Here is a 25,456-nt window from a genome sequence, read left to right on the forward strand (position 1 = left end):
GATCGGAGAAATGACAAACTACAAGCGCTACTCTTCACTGCTCAAAACTCGTGTTTGAAACATCAGTGAAAAATTTTAAAAAAAAAAAACGTACTTACAGTCCGTGAGTCAGAACAGCCGGCATGTAGTCTACTCTACCAGGATCAGGAAACAGTCCTCCATAAAATGTGCTGCACACATCTGAATATTTGGGTTGAACTGTTCTGGAACAGTGCTGTAAATACAACTTAACCACTGATTTCTAGTCGTGTCCTCTTTTGGAAGACCAAACAAAGTAGTTTCGCTTTCACAAAGAAACACACAGCATCTTCACGACATGGCGGCGGCAGCAACAACAATACTACAGCGAGAATAAAAGTTACGCCTTCTTTCTTTGCGTGAACATTTGGGCGGCGTTATGCAAATCTTCCCACATCGTGATGTAGACATGTGGGGGCGTGTTAGAACGAGCCATTTTAGGTAGGTGTGGTTGACTCTTAACTTTTATAAAGAATATCTCTTTGGATTTGAGACTTTAGTCTTTGCAACTATACAGATCTTCTTTATGCACCAAGAGCTTGTAACACTCCAAAGAGAAAGGATAAATTGAAATCGCATCATATGTCCCCTTTAAAATATAGAACATAATTTTTAATGGCTACAAAGTAACTACTTACTCAGAAGAAGTAGCTGCTCAGAGAGTATTTAATTTTAGATAAAGCCATTGTTTAACTTGCAAATAAAAAAACTGAATTAGAATTAGAAGGTTAGAAGGTCATGGTAGAGGAAAAACATTGAAAATTGAAGGAAAATCTAGGCCATTTAGGCCAGAAATATTCTTTACACACAGATGTGAGTGCTTAACCAACCCGCTGTCTGGTTGAGCAACTCAAACAAAATAACTGAAATAAAAAAAAATTAAAAAATGCAGTTAACCAGCAATGCAAGAAATTACCAATGCACATTGTTGAGAAGAGAAATCTAGAAAATCTATGTTTATTTCCAATCAATGTCAGGAATCAGTAAGTGACAACTAGTAACCTCAGGTCATTTTTGCCAGCATATTAATTTACCCTAATACATCACATTCATATTGTACATATGAGATTACATCACATATATACACAAAATAAATGTGTATTGGCTCAGAATGATGCAAATGCGAACTTTGCTGCAAGTCAGAATGTGTTGATAGAAAACAGTTTTTCCATCACACACTACAACACAATGAGTAATTATACAATATTTTAATTTATAAATTATTTCTATTTCAATAATAAAGCATTATTATTTATATTAAGTGCACTATAAATTTATACACTAATTTTAGGCGACTTACATAATAAACTGGATTATTAGTTGAATTTGTCACTTTCTTCACTAAAAATAAATGAATATGACATGACAAAATATTGACTGAAGTTGTCAATAAAACATGAAAATGTACTCTGTTTGCAAGTCAAGCAACCCACACATGACTTGTTTTTGCACTACGAAAGAAATGCGACGGAAAGCATTTCACGCCAGCAAGTGTAGCCGTGCCCTCATTTTAATTTTCCTTTGAACCCTACGTGGATCCCCTCAGCTGTTACTTATCTCTAACATTTCCTCATCTATAAAACTGGAAGGCTGTCTTGTAATCAAATGCCCACACATAGCGGGAAGAGCTTTGCATTGGGTACACAAGGCAACCCGGCCAGTTTCCTTTTGGCGCTGGACATCTGAACTCCCACCTACTATCCAAACAGAGGATGCACTCACAGACTCCAACACTATTCTGGTTTGTCTGTCGGAAGAGTGTGAAATACTGGAATGGGACAGATGCCTACGGCTTCTCCTCTACTTGCCCTGGACTATTTATCTTTCTCCTCCTCCCTCTTCGCTTTCATGCCGCAGCCATAAAGCTGTCGGACATTTATAATCTCGCACTCCAATCGCAACGCGTTTCTGATCCGCAAAAGAAGCAATAATCAAAACAAACATCTTAAAAAAGGAAAAAAGTTGGAAATATCTGAAGCTGGAGAACACAGAATTCCAAATATACTTAAAAAGAGAGAGAGAGAGAGAGAGAGAGAGAGAGAGAGAGAAAAAAAGAGGAGGAGCTTGCCGCTCTGATTGCTTGTGTCTTCTCGTTTCCCAAGCACTGGAAATAACTTCAAAGGGGATGGCAGCCTTGAAGAGAGCGCAGATAGAGTTACAGTGTGGCAGCTGGAGAAGCCTTGCAGGTGGGGCCTGCTCTGACGGTGTAATATTATCTCATAAAGGGAGACTGGGCCCTTTTTCAAAGGAGGCGACTTCCTATCCTTTGTCGTCTAGACAAAACCGATGGAACGACATTTGCAAAAGTCACCTCTGGCCAACAAAGACTCCAACAACTCTTGCCTAGAAAGCATGTTTATGTACCCAAGACGTAGCGCACGCACTGCAAAGGAGGTGACATCATGAAGCACCAACCACAAGCATCTCAGATTTGCTCAAGAAAACAGGTTGTGCACTGGTGACTTTTGATGGCAGGTACAACCGTTTTTCTTTCCAACCAAGACATCTGCACACACTTCAAGCATTTGTCAGCCTCTCTTTATCCACTTAGAAGTACATATTGGAACCGTTTAGGCCTTCCCTGGGAATCGAACCTATGACCTTGGCGTCATGCTCTACTGTTTGAGCCACAGGAACGCCTAAAGAGTCTCGAGACCTCTTGTGCCGTCTCCCTGAAAAACCATTCACACGCTGTCCCCTTGGCAACGACGTAAGCAAACAAATGGTGCAATTCAGACCGGAGCTACCACTTAATACCATGTAAAGACTCAAATGTGCATCATCGAGCCACTGGGGAGGACATCTTTAGCAGAGGGGAAGTGACAGGCGAGTCTATTATAAGACTGTGAGTAGAGATTGAAACCATCAATGGCTTGAGAATGATTCTCTCGCTTACGGAAATGTCTGCTACTCAAACGGCAAAATACAAACTACGGTTGAACAGGAACATGAGAAAAGACAAGCAAACATAATCATGCTAATAGTTTTAAAGCATCTAGAATTAGAAAAATGGCATGTTTATACTATGGCATGTATAATACTACCACAACCGCTCTTGAAGTTCAGGAGGCGGGTAAATCTGTACCCGGGAGGATTGTAGTCATCAACACCTAGCCTCACCGATGCCTTTGAAGTCCCTCCCTCGCTTTGAAGGTCCCGGCGAAGAGGAACGCCTGCGCAGGGCTCTTGGAAAGCCCCCAGAGTTGTGGAATGCGGAGCAAGCCGCTGCCGGGCCTCGGCTGGAATGCGATTAGAGCGCTGGAACAGACGAGGGCTCCTGCGCCAAGGAATGGCTGATGCTACCACCGATGGCACGACACTGGCCCGCTCGTCGCAAAAAAAATGGGCGAGAGAGTGGCAGAGGCGGGTGGGAGGTTAAGCGAGAAAAAACAACATGGTCACCAATAAAGAGTGTGAATTTTAAGGAAAATACCAAAAAAATTAAAAGGACATTTTTGCCTTGAAAACAAAAGGAGAGAAAAATATTCTAAAATATACCAATATGATTTTAAAAAAATCGAAAATCAATCATCTTAAATGTTTCAAGTGAATTCAGGCATCACAACATTATAATGTACAGTATTAAAAATTTGTATTTATTTTAAATAGTGCTGTCAAACGATTAATTGCATCCAAAATAAAATCTTTTGTTTACATAATATATGTGTGCTGTGTATATTTATTATGTATATATAAATACACACACATGCATATATACATTTCAGAAAAATTTTATGTTTCTATATTAAATATATTTATTTATTTATAATATAAATTATATGAATATAAATATAGACGTAAATACATGTAAATATTTTCAAAATATATGCATGCATGTGTGTGTATTTATATATACATAATAAATATACACAGAACACACACATATCATGTAAACAAAAACTTTTATTTTATTTTAACTTTTATTACAAGCTGTTTGTGCATATATAAGATCGTAAAGTCGCAAAGATTAAAGTCTCAAAATGAAAGAGATATTCTTACTAACAGTTAAGACTCATCCACGCCTTCCTGAAACGCCTCATTTAATCACTCCCCCACAAATCGGCGTCACTGTTTTGGAAAATTTGCATAATACCGCCCAAATGTATACGCAACGAAAGAAGTATTTTAAAAAATTTTTTGCTGTAGTATTGTTGTTGTGGACATGCTGTGTGTTCCCAAATATGGTAAGGGGCGTAACATTTACATCACACGCTTGAGCTATTCGGCCAATCACAACGCACTGGATAGCTGGCCAATCACAGCACACCTCGCTTTTCAGACCGATGAGCTTTGTAAAAATCGACGCGTTTCAGAAAGGCGGGGCAAAGAGGAGAAACAATAATGTACGGTATGTGGAAAATAATGTGTTTTTTTAACCTTAAACTGCATAAACACATTGCATTACACCAAATACACAAAATAATGTTCTTTTTAGCAAGCCGTTTAAAATTCTTAGATATTTATATATTTTTTAAATGTACTCTATATGAGTTTTAAAGGATAGAAAAGGTCATATAGATGTAAAGACAGGGGAAATGAGCATGCATAATTAATATATACAATATCTACAGACGCTGATTAATTATACCAATAACTGATATTGCACCGATAATGTGCAACTCTATTAGTAACAATCCCAGAAACAACATATGCAGTTTCTTCAAAGTCCTTTCAGAACAAATATCAGCTAAGAGCTATATTATAAATTTACAGTGTTAAAAAAATTAATATTAATTTTAAGACTTGCAAAACATTTAACATGTTAGCAAATTCATATGTATTTTTCAAAGAATTACCTCTACATGAATTTTAAATGATGGCAAAGGAAATCCAGATGCAAAATTAGGGGAAATGAGCATGCATAATTAATATATACAATATCTACAGCAACTCTAACCAATAACTGATATTGCACAGATATACTGTGCATCTCTATTAGTAACATTCCCAGAAACAACATACGCATTTCTTCAAAGTCTTTTAGGTACAAACATCTGCTAAGAACATACATAATAAACTAGAAAAATGTGTCACTGTAAAAGCGAGTGATACACCTCCATATTTCCACTGGCACAGGCCAGACTCGAGCTGATCCTTCCCAGAATGAGCAGATTCACTAATCATATTTCCATAGCTCTGAGTTTTACGTGCATTATGAAACAAGTTTCTAGTGTCTTGTCAGTCAAACATTCCAGCAACATGAGTGCTTGTTCCTATCAAGTGGAAAACAAACAACTATGACTCTAAAAATTAAGGGGCACATATAGACTGGACAATTCTATTTATAAGCACGCCCTTCTTTCACACACGACCTTAACATCTTACCACTTCAACAAGTGTGCAGGCATTGGGTCGGCTCTTGAAAGAGGGAAAGTAATGCTGGAGATGACTGGGCTGATCCAGTGAGCTCTCTCTTTAAAGGTCAACACCATATAGACCATCTCCAACTGTCTCGAACACATCACATCACATGGAATGGCCTTCTGAGATCAACAGCATGGATGCAACATGAGCAGGGAATTCTGGTGCATTGCCAAGATCTAAAAGGGCTTGAACTGTTTTCAGGGGGATAGTTAAAGTGAAGTGAAAATGTAAATTCCGTCATCATTTACTCACCCTCACATTGTTTTTCCTGCAGGATGCAAAAGAAGATATTTTCCAAGAACACCGTTTCGCTTTCAATGCTAGGCCAACACATTTTATATCATATCTTCTTTCGTGTTCCACATACACTCTTAAAAATAAAGGTGCCATAGAAGAACCTTTTTTTGTCTAAATGGTTCCATAACGAACCTTTAACATCTGAAGAACCTTTCTGTTTCACAAAAAGTTCTTTGTGGCGAAAGAAGGTTCTTCAGATTACAAAAAGGTAAGAAAGAGAAGGTTCTTTAAAGAACCTTTGACTAAATGGTTCTTTGTGGAACCAAAAATGGTTCTTCTATGGCATTGCATAGAGTGTACAGGTTTGAAATGACATGAGGGTGAGTAAATGATGACCGGGTTTTCATTTTCACGTGAACTACCTCGTAATAAGGTGGCAGCGCATTACGTTCCCATCACAATTATGACAGAACCGATGCGAATCCACTGGAAAACAGATGAGCGCTTGCTCATGCACGACCTGTTCTCAAGGAAAGCAAAAACATGGTTCCCAAGAGACTAACCAGTCAAAATATCCACCCATTCCCTGACAACCTCACACACACAACACTCGACCGCAGGCATCATCCTCCACCCCTCTACACACACATAACATTTGGCTCCGCTGCAATGCAACCGGCTGAGGTACTTCAGCCCGCCGTCAACCAGAGGATCGCAACAAGCAGCCCCTGTGCCAATGCCACTTGTCAATCAAAAGAACGACCCCGGCATGGGCCAGTCCCGGAAAAGGGGGGGGAGAATCACTCAACCAATCTCTGGTAGATCCTTCAAAGCTTACTCTACCCTCTGGACTCGCTCGTTCTCAAGTAACAGAGATAAATGCCGGTCGAATGATAGGACTCAAGAATGTGCGGCCATGGAAACTGAAAAGTGCGCATTTTCTTCACCTCCACGGCCTCTAGTTCTCGCTAACCAGCCCCCCCTCTTCGCTATGCCACTAGTTTAGATTGAGTTTCTGTTGCCTTAGATTTGTTTTCTTAAGGAGGTTGCCCTAAAGAAGAAAACGCTTCGTTTCCAGGTCAGAACCTATGGTCTGATTATACACGTGGGACTGGACTGAAGAGATGGCTGGATGGAGGGTTTCAGGCCACATGTGGATTGAATTGAAGGTCACGCCCAATTTCATTACGCTTGCATTCAAAGTATGTGAGGACATAAGGCAATAATCAGTTAATGAGGCATGACACTGTCTACTGGTACCAGTGGCTTCTCAGTAGGGATGCACAATGTACACTAACGCTCAAAAAGTTTGGGAACGGCAAGATTTTTTAATGATTTTAAGAAGTTTCTTACGCTGCATTTATGTGAGGAAAAAAATACAGTAAAAACTATAAAATAAAAATCAAATAATGTGCATTATAATATTATATGCTTATAGATGCTTATATTTAATTTTATCATTTAGAAAATGACTGCCATCACAATAAAGTTCAAATTGTTAACACTAGTGCATGCATTGGGTGATATGAACCAACTATGAATAACCATTTTCTAGGCATTTATTGATCTATTTATTGACCTAAAGTCAATAAACATACTATGTTTCCATTGTCATTTCATGTTCAGCATACATTAGAGAAGTTTTTGCACCCCTGGCACCCGAACTCATCCATCAAAAGTGTATTAGAATATCTATAAATCACTTACCCAATTTAACAAATGCTGAAATTGCTTCATTTAATTGGTTCATTGTTATTCCATGTTAGCTGCTGCATTAATAATGTTAGAGAACTGTACCTTACTGTAAAGAACAAATTTTAGTTAGTAGCATTTTTATTTTATTTTTTTAAATATTGGAATTTAAATATCGGGCATACGTGAAAACATCTGGCTTTTCAGTATCCTCTAGAATTTTAATATTGGTGCATCCCTACTTTTCAGCTTCAGTTGTCTTTAGATTGAAAAGCCCTTTTTAGCTCTACTGAATTTCCTCCTTTCCCTGCACGTAGCTCCTTTCCAGAGAACTTGAAGGAAGCTTGGGTTGATGATATTCCAGAGGAAACAAGTGTATGTAAAAAAGAAGAAGAAAAAAAGGGCCAAGCCATTTCCTGGCGTTATGAGAGCAGTACAAGGAAAGACAGGTAGAGTTTAGGAACAGCCAAAGCCTCTGGTATATTCCTTAAGGGAGAATCTTGGACGCCATACACTGCAACACCGGAAGCTATTTGGAAGCACATCAAAACAAGAATTGTTGTATCAATGCCATGGCTGGAAAGCAACAAAGCGGTGCTAAGAAAGAGAGATACGCTCTCATTCTACAGCAGGAAAAAGGCCGGTTTTAGCAGTCAGTGCACCATTTGATCACCAATAGTTATTTTAAGGTTAAAGACGACTAAATCACGTTCAAGAGAGCTATCCCACTGGGAGGAAGTCGAAAATGCCCTCAATCTATTCAATTACACATGTAAGGGTGTATATAGAGATCAGGTTGGACAAGTCTCTCTATGCAGTTACACCAATATTTCTCCATGAGAAGAGAGATTTGCGGGGAAAAAGACTTCTAAGAGATTAACTCGGACTCAATGGGGCTGAACTGGACAGTCTGCTCACACCCATCCTACCCATAAGTCTCTTGTACTGAGGCAGTGCGTGTCTTTGATGCTTGACTATAAGGAATCTGGAGGCGTTGCATTGAGTACAAAAGAAACCTGCAATGCTGGGAGAACCAAAAAGGAGCGAGAGCCATGTGCGAGTGCCGAGGCTGGGATCTCTCTCCCCACGTCCTTTTCACTCGTCTTCCCTCCCCTCACACCAAACAGCACCAAACCACTGAATCAGAAACTTCACTCCCCCCAGTGTTTCCACTTCAGCAGCTATCTCTCTCAGGATGGCATTAGCATCTGATCCGAGATGGCAAAGGAGAAGAAACACCAATGAAATATTCAACGTATCCATATTTGGCTGTAGCTGAGGGAGGGATCCGGGGGGGAGAGTTCTGACTCCCCTTAAACCCATTACATCAGCTTTTTTTCTGCTTCACAGATTCAGAGGCCTGTGCTTTTGCGAAACCAGAAAATGACCTAAATTGACATTCATTTGGTTGCTGGTGGTTTTAACATTTTGCAAAAAAATTAAAAATAAAATCTCCTCTTCGTCAATGCAATCTTACCAACTTGAGATCAAGTTTGTGGAGTCTCAAGCACATCAAACGATAAAAGAAGAGGAAAATGGGAAACAAAATTCATTTTTGTTAATTCGCAAAAGACTGCTGTCAAAACGAACCAGAATGCAGCAAAAGACTTAAAAATAAAATATAAAAAAACCTGAAATTTATTGTTTTCAAATGTTCAAGTGAATTTAGGCATCACAACATTTTAGCGTTCTGTGTGAAAAATGGATATTAATTTTGCGATTTGACTACATTTAACTATCAACTTAATGTATTAAAAATACTAAAATATCATTTTACAGATTAGCAAGAGAATGTTACTATCAGATGATGCCAAATGTCTAATCTAAATGTAAATTATGGAAATAATTTGGACATGGAAATTAGCAATTTAATACGCAATATTGTCCAATACCAATAAAAAACAACAACACCAACAAAAAAAAAACACTACAGATCAAAAGTTTGGGGTAAAATTTTTGAAAATTTTGTTGCATTTATTCGATCAAAAAATACAGTTAAAACACTAATAATGTGAAATATTATTACACTTTAAAATAACGTTTCGTACCGCAATATATTTTACAATGTAATTTATTCCTGTGATGGCAAAGCTGAATTTTAGAAGACTTCCGTCTTCAGTGTCATCATTCAAACCTGCTGATTCTTTTACTTTTTTTCATAATTTATTTTAATGAACAGAAACAGAAAGAACAGAAATCTTTTGTAACATTATAACTGCCACAGTTGATCAATCTATACTCAGCTCGGTTTAACACATTGACTCGTTTAAATCGATTCCATACACTTTCCCAACAAAAGCACAGCAGAAAATGTGGAAAAAAGTCTGCAGAGAAGGCCTGCTCATGACGTGACCCTTTAAAGCAAATAAAACCCATATCAAACCCCGGGCAAATGAGACATGAATCAGAACCGTTCAAACAAACAAGCATCTAAACCACATTTCCAATGTGTGCCAACGAATCCCGATCCCTCCATTATGTGCTACAGCTGCCCAGGCGATCAGTCTTAGGAAACATTATGGAAACATTGTTGAGGAATGGGATGAATGGTATGGCTTTGATCTCTGGCCGTTGACCTGGCAGGTCCTGGTCCCTCCTCCATGCATGCCGCGGCCCACATCACAACCCTTCAGCTGCACTGCCAGCCCTAATCCCTGCACCAATTTAATCAGCTATCTCAACGACTCACATTACGCTTTTTAATTAGGAGGGAGTCATTGCTTCGGCATCACACCCAGCCGGAGTGCTCGCACCACGCGGACCTCTAAGTCCCTGTGAGCTTATGTCAAATATAAGATTTCACCTTAGGGCGAATAGAGAGATTTTTTCTTTGACTCACTTTTTAATAGACTGCAACTCCCTTTCGCCACAGATGAGGTTAGACAAGATCCCAGATCTCACCAAGTCTTGGTTAAGAAGTAACTAGAGGACTTCTAATCAGGACTGATAGGGCTGCACAATTAACTTTAATAAAACCGAATATCACAACAAGGCATTTAGTGAAATAAATATACGTGTCGTGTTTTTCAGAGTGAAGCGCAGCACGGCGTTCTTTTACCTGCGAGCAGCTCATGATCCGTTTTTTTAGTGTCATCTCAGTTTACATTAAATGTGGCGGTGTCCAGTGTTGGGGAAAGTTACTTTTAAAAGTAATGCATTACAATATTGCGTTACTCCCTAAAAAAGTAACTAATTACGTTACTTAGTTACTTTTCATGGAAAGTAATGCATTACGTTACTTTTGAGTTACTTTTTAAATCTGGGCAGGGCTTGCTTGTTTGTTTTTAATATAAAAAAGTTCTTCTTTTACAAATGTAAAAGTCCTTTTCACAACAGAAGTGAAATGAATACGTCTCGGGCTGAAGGAAATGTAAATTCACGTCTGTACAGTAGAGGGCGCAGCTCAAACAAACTGCATGAAGAATATGACGCAGGAGAAGAAATTTCAACACTTCAGCAATAACAAAAATGAAACACAAATGTGTAATTTTTGCTTATTAGTATGTGGTTAATAAAATGGGATTAAATACATAAATGATATTTGTCTTATTTAACATATTTCATTATTTCAGGTTTATATAATATTCTGAGTTTGCATTTGACTGTTTTTACTCATTTTGAGGAATACTGAATCTATTTTTTGTGCAGTGAGAAGAGTAAATAATGTTCATATTTAGTCTATAACTACAGTAACATCACAGCGCACACAACGCCTCTGCACTTACTCCCGATTTCTCTCAACATGGCAACACGAGAGCTATCAGTCAAGACATGGGAAACAAAGTAACTAGCGTTACTTATTTGAAAAAGTAACTCAGATATTTCCTTCTAAATTAAAAAGTAATGTGTTACTTTACTAGTTACTTGAAAAAGTAATCTGATTACGTAACTTGCGTTACTTGTAATGCGTTACCCCCAACACTGGCGGTGTCCCACATGACTACCATAAATATTAGTATAGTAATTTTACATTTGTACTATAAATTAATAATAGCAATAATAATTTTCTTATCTTGTTTTATATTTCATTTAGTAATAATAATATTTTCTTAAATACTTTTACAGTGAAACATTATATTGCGAATATCGTAAGCGTTATAGTAAATTATTTTACTTTTTTTTTTACAATAATAATAATAATATTAATAATAATATTCTTAAATACTCTATTATACAGTGAAATATTACAATAGTAATATTTCTGTTCAATATTTTATTCCGTAATTTTTAAATACTTTATTTTACAGTGAAATATTACAGTAGTAATTTATTGTTTTGATTATTTTTATTTTGTAATAATACCAATACTGTATTATTATTATTATTATTATTATTATTATTATTATCATATAGTAATATTGATACATAGTTTTTTTTAAACAAATATTAATATTTATTATTATTATTATTATTATTATTGTTGTTGATGTATAGTCATTGCTATATCATACACTTTTGACCAAGTTGTTTAAGGCCAACAAACAAGTAAATAAATAAATAAATAAATAAATTAACTGATTAAAGAGAAAGAAAAAATTACAATTAAAAATGTTTTCCCCTAAGGACCAAACTGCAAGGGGGTTCTCAAACTTTTGATTCGCTCAATCAAAGTTTTTGGTTGCTTCTTGAACTAATACAGAACTTTTGTATCTCTTTTAGACTCGCCTTCCACCCTTTGAACAAAAGTGCAGTGGCAGCTATTTGTAGCAACAAACAAAATCTGTTTCAACACAAGCCTCCATTCACAGGGCCAGCAACGATCAAAGGACTGGGGGGGGGGACAACAGAGGATCCCATCCTTTCCAACTCGTCCAGAAGTACTGCAAAAAAAATAAAATAAATCAAAGGCCTCTACAAGACCCAAGGCCATTGATTTCAGTGGACGCCGGATGGAGTGGCCAGTGCCAAAGTGACCATATCAAAAACCCCCCGGGGCCCTGAGCCACCCCCTACAGTGATCAAACAGGGACCATCCCCATAGAGAACGGAGGGTGTGTGTGTGTGGGACCAATGACGAGTCAAAGAAAGACACAGACTGATAGAGAGACCAGCAGAGAGAGAGAGAGAAAACAAATGAGGCCCAGGGACGAGAAAGCGACCCAAGGCAAGCAGCGAGGGGTAGAGCACAAAGACAGCGGTTGCCTGGGAGAGAGGAGCTCGCAGCAGAAACTATGTCCAGATCAAGCCACTCGCCGCTGGGCCGGCCCGAGTGAGGTGAGCCCTTACTGAGCCCCCGGAGGTCACGGAGAACAAAGGAGCAGAGCACTGGAAAAACAGCTGGCCAGAGCGGATCACACATGAATAAGGAGGAAGGCATGAAAAGAAAGATCAAAAAGGGGGAGGGACAGAGCGAGCGAGAGTGAGAGGAAAGCACAGACATAAAAGGAGGAAATGGTTAAAAAAAAAAAGTATGAAGCTTTCCTTAAATGAAAAGCAGTGAAACTCAAAACAGATTTTGCTTTAGTTAAACAAATTAATTAATAAACACAAAAATCTAATATCAACCGATGACTACAATCATTGGCCATTTTGGGATTTCTGGCATTAGCATCAACTTATAACATTAGCTGCTTTCTAATATTTTTGGTGAATTCTTCTGAGTAAAACAATTTTGAGTACTTGTGTCAAACAAGTATTAAATGCTGAAATTAAATTATTGGTAAACCACTGTAGAAAAACAAGATATTTCATGAAACTACGAAAGGTCAAAAACACTGGGGGGGGGGAGAAAACAATACAATAAAATAGGCCTATATTACAATATATTCTGCTTAAATATCAGTCTGACTATATAATAATAATAATAATAATTTATTATCATCGTTATTATTATTAAAGATAAGAAAATAAGAAATATTACTATTTTTCATTGTAGAAAAATGTACAAATATATACAAGTGTAAAATAAAGTTGGCACTTAAAACAAGATAGCAGCACTGTGTGCAGAGAAGAACGTGAAGCCGTGTAGAAGCGCTTCGACACAAGCTTACACCACAATAACACACACACACACACAATATCACACAGATGTAACGCCGATTTTCGCCACTTCGGAGAAATGATAGACCAAAAATCATTCAGTTTAACTATCTGGATGGAAAAAAAATATCCAAAACACCTGCTACTGTGTACATGGTGTTCCCTCAAAAAGTATTCTAAATGGGTTGCTTTTTATTAAAGGGGTCATATGATGCGATTTCAATTTATCCTTTCTCTTTGGAGTGTTACAAGCTCTTGGTGCATAAAGAAGATCTGTAAAGTTGCAAAGACTAAAGTCTCAAATCCAAAGAGATATTCTTTATAAAATTTAAGAGTCAGCCACACCTACCTAAAACGACTCGTTCTAACACGCCCCACATGTCTACGTCACATTTCCGTCACACGCTTGAGGTATTCGGCCAATCACAACGCACTGGATAGCTGGCCAATCAGAGCACACCTCGCTTTTCAGACCGATGAGCTTTGTAAAAATCAATGCGTTTCAGAATAGAGGAGCATAGAGGAGAAACAATAATGTACAGTATGTGGAAAATAATGTGTTTAACCTTAACCTGCATAAACACATTTCATTACACCAAATACACAAAATAGTTTTCTTTTTAGCAACATCATATGACCCCTTTAATTTTGAATTAAATAGAACTGCTTTATGTTGATCTGACTTCGCAAAAACACACTAGCATGATTTCAATCAGACTAAAGCATTTAAATGGCATTTTAAGCACAAGTTATTGTTATAGTCTGATTAGGGTTGCAAAGGGGTGGAACATTTTCGGTAAATTTCCGGAAACTTTCCAAAAATCCCTAGAATATTCCAAAAAATCCAAAAGTTTCAAAAGTTTCCAAAATTTCTGGAATGTTTCCGAAATTTACTGGAAATTTTCCACCTTTTTGCAACCCTAAGTCTGATTGAAACGGAACTTTTAAAAGGCATGTGAATGCACTGCTTCAAAAGGAAAAGGTGCTTCAAATCCCAGAGTTTGTGGAGATCGATGGAAAGATTAAAAGAAACCAAGCAGTCTACAAGAAAGGTCAACATGAAGCAGAGCAGATACAATTCACAATCCTCGACCAACACGGTTCCTTCGAGAAACAGGCCTATTATTCTTAAGGACTATGGAAGGTCTTCTGGGGTTAGCGGTGGGCTGGACACGGTCCACCAAACATTTGTACAGCAGCAATGAGAGCACGCTACACAAACAGTGCTTTGTTCGGATCCTGAATGCTACAGAACCCTCTGCCAAAGGTAAGCCAAGTATGTCTGCTTGGCAAACACGGAGAGCACCGAGAGGTCTGGAGAAGAGAAGCGCTTCGAATGCTCAAGAGTTAAACATCAATCTTCTCAAACAATGTTCACACACTGAACACAGGAAGGATCAGAGGGGGCCGTTTTCTAAAGGTAGGCTAATGGTCAACTACCTCTGAAGGTGATATGGCCGGAAAATGGCTTTTTCAACTCTAAAGCTAATTTACTCATTGTAATGAGCAACTCGTTCTGTGGACTTCAAGTCTGTGTGTGAGGGAGTTTGAAAGCAATTATGTCCCATTTGTGACCCTGGAGCACAAAACCAGTCTTAAGTCGCTGGGGTATATTTGTAGCAATAGCCAACAATACATTTTGTCCGATCCTAACAAACCATACATCAATGGAATTATTTATTCAGCTTTCAGATGATGTATAAATCTCAATTTTGAAAAATTGACACTTAAGGTCCAGGGTCACATTTGTGGACAAATCGATCTTTTGAACCAGTTCTTGATAATGATTCGCTTGAATCGATTTGCACAGCATTTGCAAGTCTTGACAGTATGGGAGAACTTGAAGAGAAATCCAGTTGATGTCACCACTTTACAGTTTTACTCACAAACAGCAAATGATTCAGCATTACAAACAGACCGCACTATGTTGAACAATGACAAATCATATTTTGTGATTTTTTGTTTTTTGAAATCCATTTATTATAACAAATGTCTGCTGTGTCTTTGTATCTTTCATAACCGTTCAATAAGACAAAATCCCCCAACCCCCCAAAAAAAGATTCTATACAATTCACTGAGAGCGAGTCTGATTCAAATGAGTCAGTCAAAAAGATTCATCCTAAGGAGCCCCTAAGGGGACATGGTGGCATAAAAATATGAGATGGAAGCAAAAAATATATTTCAAAAGTAGTGCATTCACCTGAGAAATGTTGTGCTCCCTCACAAAAGCATTGAACGATATTTTTCCTCAGACCTTATCATATGAACTTCACTATGCTGAACAACAACCAATATTTTTCAAAAGATTTTTAAAGATATAAATTATTTTATATCTTTAAATTACAAGTAACTGTGCCTTTTTTAAACACACAAACCCCCCCCACCTTGAATGAAAATTCTTTGTCAGTGTGCACTATATGTAAATTTCATGCATCTTTGACTCACTGAAAAGAATCAGTTCATAAGAGTCATTTGTTCATGAATCAGACATCACGGCTCGCACTGTTCATTGTTGCTTGCAAGAAACATTGGCGAATCTCCTCACAAAATAATATCTGATGAAACAACATAAAAACACAATTTTTAATTTTTGGAATTTTGTTGCATTTGTGATCATTTTAGTTGCATTCTATTAAAGTTGCAACTATTAAAGCCTTGATTCTATATAACAAAGAAAAGCTTATGATCTTACAAAGCATGGAGCCACTACATCACTACTGTGTCTAGAGGTGACTACTGATCTATAGCTTTACCACATCTTACAAAGTCATCCAGAAGAAAGCATAAGCCACTAAATGTCACCGTCACATGAGCACATCTCCTGTGCCATGACAACAAATGCTTCCATACATCCATATGTTATTCATTGAAGCCATTAATAAACCCTGAGGGACAACTCGAAGCTGAAATCAACCATCTGTCAGTCACTTTCACACGCACCTCCTGACATCTCACCGTCAACCTCACTCCAGCTTTGATGATGATCATATCTGACAGATGTTTGTATTTAGCCCCCAGGCTGCAGCACTTGCTCAACAGAAGACACACAAACACAGCCATGTTCTACCAACATACTGCACCTCATAATTTAACTAAATGCAGTAGAGGTTTCACAAGCTGTTTTTACTGCATTGTCAGATCATATCATTGTTCAATGTAACTCCAAGCTGGCTAATTTTTGCACAAGTAAAAATAATGCTGCTAACTGGCAAAACTAACTAACCGACTGATGAAGCGGATTGACAAGGTAGCCTTTGTGGATAAGCTTGATACCAGTACACCAAATGCAATATACTTGCATATCAAACTAGAAATATGACACAAAGCAAAAAGTTCAACAATAACTTCCAACCAAACTGTGAATTTAAAAAAAAAAAAATTTGCAAAAAAACATGATTTTTGAACATTTAAAAAAATGAAGTTATCCGTTTTTGCAAATAAACTCTTCATATATGCAGCAGAAATGGAAGTTGCAGATTATGCAGACAAATCTGAAAGAAATTCATGTTTTCTATTGTGTCTCGAGAAACACATGGTCAGACAGTTCTGGGAGGTAATAGCCAATTATACGAGAGATTTATTTGGTCACATGACTTGAGACAAAGTCACCTGTTTGTTCGTGTGAATCTAGGAATTTGTTTGGTAACAAACAAAATTTGTATGGTATGACTATCGCAATTTATGCACATCCTCTCTAATAATTTTTTTTAAATGCAATATCCATAAAAACATGGATGGAAACCAGCAAATAGTACCTTAAAATAATCGAAAACCTTCGACCTTTTGAAGACTCCTATAAGAATACTAAGATACTCATTACTTGTAAATCACATGACCTACTGTGCTCATGATTAGTGCAGTTTACCTGACGCTCCTCGGCCGTGCAAGAAGTGTGAAAATAAAAACACAGACGGCTATACACAGAACAGACTACCTATTGTAGTCACCACCATCATCCTGGATCCCTCCCTGGCCTCACGTCTCTATCAGCGTCTGTACAGAAGACTCAAACAAAGAAAGAAGTGAGAAGCAACCATCCTCGGCATCTCAGGCATCCTGATATTCTCTACCGATATCGGCTTAGTGGCCTGTGCACCTTTATCTTCTTTCTTACCTCCTCTCTGCACATTTTCTCCTGGGATAGGTGGTACATTCAGCCTGGTCCGGGGTTATTACAATTAACTAAAACTAGCTAAAACTAAAACCCCATTTTTGTTACTTGAAATAAAAAAAATATATATAGAAATAGTTCACCCCCCAAAAATGAGGATTTACTCATCTTCACTCCATCCAAAATGTACATGAGTTTGTGATCTTCATCAGAACAGATTTGAAAAATATAGCATTGCATCACTTGCTCAGCAATGGATGCTCTGCAGTGAATGGGTGCCGTCAGAAAGAGAGTCCAAACAGCTGATAAAAACATCAAAGTGATCCAACTATTAATTCACACGACTCCAGTCCATCAGTTAACATCTTGTGAAGTGAAAAGCTGCGTTTATAAGAAACAAATCCATCATTAAAGTGTTTTAACTTTAACCCTTTGCCAAAATACTCCAAACGGTCCCTAATTAATAACAGTGCTCACATCCACAGACATATTGCGTGATAATAGTTTTGAACTGTTTGCACTCGTAAACTTTGCACATTTCTCTACTTTTTTTTTTTTACTGGAGAAAGCATTATTAACGAATAGAGTATTTTAGTTGAAAGCAACAGTTTCGAGTTAAAAACGATTTATGATGAACATGCAGTTTTTCACAAGACATTGTGAAACTGGAGTGGTGTGGATTACTGTGATGTTTTTATCAGCCGTTTGAACCCTCATTCTGACGGCACCCATTCACTGCAGTCCAACTGATGTACTTCTAGATTTCTCCAAACCCGTTCTGATGAAGAAACAAACTCACCTTCATCTCGGATCGGTTTCGTTTGGGATACCTGATCGATTCTAGTGGATGAAATGAATTGCATGTGTGGGTGTTAAAGTACTAGTATTGCAAAAGCAAACGTCTAAAGCGCACAAATCCAGGCTCTTCCCCCTCTCTCTGGCCAGTCAGCTTATCAGAGGCTCATCTCTGGCATGCCGAGAGGGGCACATACCAGTCGCTCTGGCCCATCCTGTGAGCTCTCTGCTTGGCAAGAGAGGCCCTCTCAGCCGCTTTGATGTGCTCGCTCTGCAGCTGGTGATAGCATCAGAGCAGGCCTCTCTTGGGCCTGTGTGCCACGCTATGATAACAAGAGGGTTGATAAGAGGAAATACAAGCTGTCATGAGCAACACGTTGAGTAGGGTTGGGTATCGATTGGGTTTTCTACGATACCGGTGCCAAATCGATACTTTTAAAACCATACAGGTGCCTGAACCGATACTTAAAAAAAAAAAAAACGATGAATAACATTAAATAAAATGTAAAATAAATATACATAGCATTCACATGCTCCTAGGATGCTCTAATTTCCCGAGTTGTGCTTCCCTTAAGGCGGGCGTACACGGTGCGATTCTGAAGGTCGGAACGTCGTGAGCTCTGGCACATGTCACGATTGAGTTTATCCGAAAATCGTACGGAGGCAGTCACACACGACACGAATTTACTACGATTTTACAAACTCTGACGTAAGCATTACGTTTCGCACCATTCATAAAAATATGGATTCTGAGGACGAAATAGTTTTCTTTGTGGTAGGGGGCTTGTGACGTCCAAAAAAAAAAAAAACGAAGACAAAGGACATGGCAAAGAGAATGGCTGAAAAGCAGAGAAAAGCATGGACTTTCTGTTCTTCATAAAGAACTTAAGGGAGTAGGCCATTTCTGAGTTTCTGCTCATTTTGCCGGAAATACAACAGGCATATTCATTCATAAAGCTGAACGGCAAATTTGGCACATTCGGAATAACAAATAAAAAACAGAACTGTATAATTAAACTAAAATTATTATAGACTATATGGTGTTTGTCATCTTCTGATTGGTCAACTTCAGATGGATCGCCAAATCATCTCGTTCAACCGCACATACGCCACGAATTTAAACCGACAGAATCCGATTTTTTTTTACATGTTTGAAAATTATCGGGAGGACGGGAGGTGCTCGTAACGTCTCGGATCGGCCCGTAATTCTTCTCACACGGTACGAGCCGCGACCATGCGATCATCTGCGATTTTCTCCCGAGAGAAAAGAATCGCCTGCGAGCTCGTACGACAGCAAAAATCGCACCGTGTACGCCCGCCTTTACTCTAAGACTAATAAATGTATATTCCTGTGACGCACTTTCTTGTGCGAGGGGCTAGTCTGAGTCGGTATTCCTGTGACGCACTTTCAAGCACGAGGGATTACAGGTTTGGAAGAAGAGAATGCAGGTCGGTGATCATATCCAGCGCTGCCAGAGGAACCACTGAGAATCCCTGGTATCTCAGGGCGCTACAGTTTATGGAGCTAATTGCTATAGCCCCGCTAAAAATGGGCTAGCGACGCCAATGCTTCTTACGTCCATTTCGGAGAACCAGGACAAATATTTAAATCGATCGCTCAGGCATTTAAAAGTGGCATCGAAATCTGCTTTCTGATTCGGTTCTAGTACATACCGGTTACATAGGTACCGGTGCCATATAGGTACCGAGTTTCGGTACCCAACCCTAACGTTGAGTTGGATGCCAAGCCAAATCAGAGGGACAGCAAAAGATGCAGAGAAAAACACAGAGATAGAAAGACAATGCAAGGGCGACAAGGCAATGCAAACAAGGAATAAAGACCCATGAAAATGCTGCGTTGCTTCTGCAGTGGAGAACTGCATTCAGGTTATCTATCATTCTTTTTTTTTTGCATTATTTTTAGATTTTATTGTGGCCAATTCGTTTGTGCATAGTTTCGTGTTTTGTTTTTTTTTGCCTTGTAATATGTAATCATAATGTGGAAATATATCTGGTGACATATACAGTATACTGTGTCACTGATGTACATCACAATAAGTGTTATTTCAGTATTATTTGTATATATAGTTTTCACTAATATTTTGAATTAGGTTTTATTATTATAATTATTATAATTATTTATATTTTCAGTTTTCATTTTATTTCAGTATTATTTGTTTAATATTTAATACATAAATAATTGTTTAATATTATTTGGTTTAATAATTCTAGTTACAATAATACATCTATCACTCCTTCCATTCTATCAAAATATTAAAGGGGTCATATGATGCGATTTCAATTTGTCCTTTCTCTTTGGAGTGTTACAAGCTCTTGGTGCATAAAGAAGATCTGTAAAGTTGCAAAGACTAAAGTCTCAAATCCAAAGAGATATTCTTTATAAAAGTTATAATGTTCTTTTTAGCAGCATCATATGACCCCTTTAAATGTAGCCTATATGGTGTTGTCAGTTTTAGGAAAATATGTACGTTTCACTGTGGAGCAATCTGAGGCCCGTTGCTCATGGCAACAATGGTAAAAGTATCACAGGTCTGTGGGATTTGACCCAGCAACCATCTAGATACCAACTCTGAGCTTCACCGGTTTCTTCAAACGAGGCAAGCATCAAGACTAGCAAGCAAACATGAGGTAAAAGACCAGCTTTAACGTCACTCCAGAGACTTCCACAGCAGTTCAGCTTTCTAAATCTAAAAGGACACAGAGGTAACTCGATTCTGCAATAAAGTCATGAATTAAGCAGGAAAATTCACTTTGGGTGGTGTAACCGGGTCAGTACAACCTTCTACCATATAATCGTCTAAAATATGGATGCAAGTAAAGAGGTCACAATCTACCACGCCAGAGTTAGACAAGAGACTGTATACGAGACAAATAACCTTACAAATAAAACAAACATGCTACAATTATGCTTGTGTGTTCATTCTGAATAAGTTAGGCCTTTACAGAATAATATTAGGTGAAAACAGCTGGCAGGAGAAACAGCACAGATACATAAAGCACAAAGTAAAATAATGTGCAAGAATAATTTAAAGTGGAGGCAGATGGATAGACAAATGGGTGATGATATAATGGAACAACTATGACACACACAAACAAATACAATAAACACTGACTAATGCTTCCAAAAATATAGAGTGAACAATTTTGTCCATCGGGAATTGATTGGATCGTTGGATTGTTGTTGTTTGCTAATTGCATGTCATCAGAGAGAAAAAAATGTTGTTGTTAGGGGAAGTTAATGTTTTTGATTAAAGCTTATTATAATAAACACTGCAATATTCCACACAAGTTTCATGGTGACTTTGAACATCTGAAAATAAATACAGGCAACAAATCTCAGACACATTAGCACTAGCAAGCACATTCAAAAGACAAAGCCGTGTTGAAATTACACCGCCAAGGCACAACAAAAATCACAAAATAATACAGAATCATCATCTCATATTATTCCACCGAATACTGATGCCTCATGTGTGGTCTGGATCATCAGGATCTCGAGGTCTATTGAGAGAATAAACGTGTTCGTAAGATCCGCAGAACAGTAAATAAAGAAAATATAGGGGTTCAAATCCTGCCAAAAGAAGCTGTAACGAGTGTTAAATACATGCACTCAGTCGAAGGCAGCAAAGGAAACCGTGAGAGAGGGATTTTTACAACCTTTAGAAACTGTTGTATCAACAAACAGCAGATCTCGAAAGCATTCAGAGTCCTGTTGAAACGCTGGCTCCATTCAGAGCAGCTACACACTGAACGATTATGTTTGAAGGTTTCTGAATAAATAAACCCGTCTGAGGTTTGACTCGCGCACATGTAGCCATCCTAAATCCACCGTAATCCATGTTCACGAAATCACCCTCAAACCGCTATTAAAAAGAGATGCTCTTCAGGGATTCTTAGCACTTTTGAGAGCACAGAAATCCAACATTTAATCAACTAAAAGTCACAAATCACAGTCCAGGAATCAGAACACAAAAGTGTATATTGGTGCATTCACACAAAAAAATTTTTTTTTTAAAAATTAAAAAAAAAAAAAATATAAATAATAAAAAAATTAAATTAAATTAAATTAAATTAAAAAACCTGAAATTCCCATTTTCACATCCAGCATCTAATTCCAACCATATTTTAATTTCTGTGAGCAATATCAAATCATATGAAGTTTGCAGCAATACACCAATATTGAAATTCTGACCAATAATTATTTTCATGATATGGTCAATAACCAATACATTTATGGCTATAATTCAAGATTATAAATCTAAATACAAGTTAATTTAGTCGTCACAATCCACTATAGGAAAAAAAAAAAAAAACGGTGTAGAGATTAAATTAGAAAAAAAGAGGGACTACCGAGACACTAATTAGTACCTGAAAATATAAACGTTAGGGTCAGTAGGATTTTTTTTTATTTTTTTTTATTAAGAAAAAAAGTACTTTAAATTGATCAAAAGTGACAGTAAGACATTTGAGTGACAGGTATGTAATATATTACTATTGCTATATTATAATAGTCTAAATATATTAAAGATTAAAAAATATAATATTTCAATTTTAATCATTTAAATAGAAACAAAAATATTTATTTCAAACATTATAAATATTTTAAATATTTAGAATATTATACTTAAAATGAAAGTTTTTATTTTTACTAATAAAAATAAATTACATACTTTTTAAATATTATTATATTAATATGATTTTGATATAGTTTAAATTAAAAATAATATTAACATTTCATAATATATTTGATAAATAATTAGTAAAAATAATCATTTAAAAAAAAATAGAAAAAAATATATACATTTTATTTGAAACACTGTAATATTATAAAAAACATTTAGATTATTATTAAATTTTTTAAAAGAAAAAGGTACATTAAATTGATCAAAAGTGACAGTAAGACATTTATAATACAATACAATATATGCTGTTCTTTTAAACTTTCTATTTACAGAACCCTGAAAAAGATCAAATAAGATCCGTCAATTTCAATTCACAGTGACTTTAAAGAAAAACTAACATCTCCACAATAATATTGTGACGTATATAACAAAATGTCAAAATAAATGTCAAAAATAACAAAATAATAAAAAGCAAATATAACACTGATAATAAGAAGCAACATTTCTTGAGCACCAAAACCACGTATTAGAGTGATTTCTGAAGCATCGTGTGACACTGAAGACTGGAGCAATGGCTTTTACTGTATTTTTGAACAAATAAATGCAGCCTTATTTATTTTTATTTTTTAATAGGAGACCCAAGTTAGAGTTTACACTCACTCACTACTACACAGAAAGCCGTTCTTGTGACGCCGTGTTTGTAGTCACAGGAGCTGTCAATATATTATCCGTCGTCTGTTGGAGTGCCACCGTTTTCCTTGCACACACTTCAAAGAGCAGCATGCACACACAGTGCTGTTCCTGTATAAACTTTACAACTCTGTTCCACCTGTTGTGTACTTTAGGAACGCCCAATGGATTAACCCAATCTCATAAAAACCCCACACTCAGTCTGTTTCAAACTTACATCAAATACCAGTATGTGATCTGTGTGTGTGTGTGTGTGCGCGCGTGTGTCTGTGAGAGAGTGTGTGTGTGTGTGTGTCTGTGAGAGAGTGTGTGTGTGTGTGTCTGTGAGAGAGTGTGTGTGTGTGTGTGAGAGTGTGTGTGTGTGTGTGTCTGTGCGTGTGTGTGTCTGTGTGTGTGTGTGCGTGCGTGTGTGTCTGTGTGTGTGCGTGCGTGCGTGCGTGTGCATGTGTGAGAGTGTGTGAGTGTCTGTCTGTGTGCGAGTATGAGTGTGAGTCTGTGTCTGTGTGTGTGAGTGTGAGAGTGTGAGTGTGTCTGTGAGTGTGTCTGTGAGAGAGTGTGTGTGTGTGTGTGTGTGAGAGAGTGTGTGTGTGTGTGCATGTGCGTGTGTGTGTCTGTGTGTGTGTGTGTGAGTGTGTGTCTGTGAGTGTGTGTGCAGGGGTGGATTTCGCTGCAGGGCAGGCCTGAGATTACATCACCAGCCGTTTGTGGTGCAGCTTTATCAGTCAGGCATTGCTCAGCCAGCTCTTTGAAGAGCCGCCGGGGGCCTTTGATCTGAGCGTGCTCAGGGGCCGATCCTATCAGCTCCGGCGGCACATTTGTGCTCAACCTAGAACCAGATTCCAGAGCCACCTCTCTCTCTCAGGTCTGACGGGTTATGTGTAATGAGGTAAAAGGAGAGGGAAGGGCCAGTAAATCCAGAGAAAACCTCTGCATGCGTGTGAAAAATACCACATAAATAGACGAGGTGTTGAAAGTCATCTCAACTCAACATGGAAATGCCTGGGGGCAGCACAACCAAAACACTTTTTTCCTTTCCTGGTGTTAATAACATACAACATAAAAGCTACAGACTGTCTGTTTTAATATGTAGTGATAGATAACTAGTATATTAATGACAAGTGAGAACTTACAAAAATAAAATAAAATAAAATAAAAAATTCTGAAAATAAAACTACTACTACTAAAGGTATTTAATATATCACTATATTACTAGCTATATTACAATATTCTATATATATTATAGATGCAAAATATATTTACATTTAAATATTAAAATTTAATTAACAATAGAAACACATTAAAAATAGAAAAATATTTGTATTTTAATATTTAAAATATTACAATACTTAAAATGAAAGTTTACATTTTAACTAATTAAAAAATAAAATACATTGTATATTAATAATAGTATATTAATATGATTTGCAATATAGTTTAACTAAAAATAATATTAATGAAATATTTTAGAAATAAATTAGTAAAAAATAATTAATAATTTATATAAAATAGAAAAAGATCTATTCATTTTATTTTAAACATTATAATATTATAATAAATATTGAGATTATCTTATTTAAAATTAAATATTAGTTTTAACTAATTAAAAAAATAAAATAAAATGGAAACAAAAAAATCTCTGTTAAATATAATATTACATTATAAATATGATATTTTAATATATTTAATACTAAAAGTAAAAATATGTATTCACTCAAATAAAACAGTAAATGACAAAGTAAACATATATTATTATTTATAATATATTTAAAAATTAAAAATAAAAAAAAAATAAACCAAAACAAAACAGGCAAAACAGGCTAGTTTACCACTATGTGAACCTGAGAAGAGTAAATCCGAAACAAGCAAAGTGGCAAATCTAGGTCTCTCACCTAAACACACACACACACACACACACAGACAGACACAC

General features: G+C 37.0%; 1 protein-coding gene across 2 annotated transcripts in view; it reads right to left on the reverse strand.

Annotated features, from left to right (window-relative positions):
* Positions 1–25,456, reverse strand: part of LOC107707852 (E3 ubiquitin-protein ligase ZNRF3-like) — a 77,274-nt gene that overhangs the window by 40,777 nt on the left and 11,041 nt on the right. Inside the window, exon 1 of one of the 2 annotated variants that reach the window (XM_016511956.1) lies at positions 3,104–3,296. The exons of the other annotated variant lie outside the window; for it this stretch is intronic. The gene's annotated coding sequence lies outside the window, so the exon portion shown is untranslated. Of the gene's footprint in view, positions 1–3,103; positions 3,297–25,456 lie in introns of those variants that run through there. 2 annotated transcript variants of the gene reach the window in all.

Source organism: Sinocyclocheilus rhinocerous, unplaced genomic scaffold, assembly GCF_001515625.1.
Source record: "Sinocyclocheilus rhinocerous isolate Xijiao unplaced genomic scaffold, SAMN03320098_v1.1 scaffold1256, whole genome shotgun sequence".
In the NCBI taxonomy this organism is placed as follows: Eukaryota; Metazoa; Chordata; class Actinopteri; order Cypriniformes; family Cyprinidae; genus Sinocyclocheilus; species Sinocyclocheilus rhinocerous.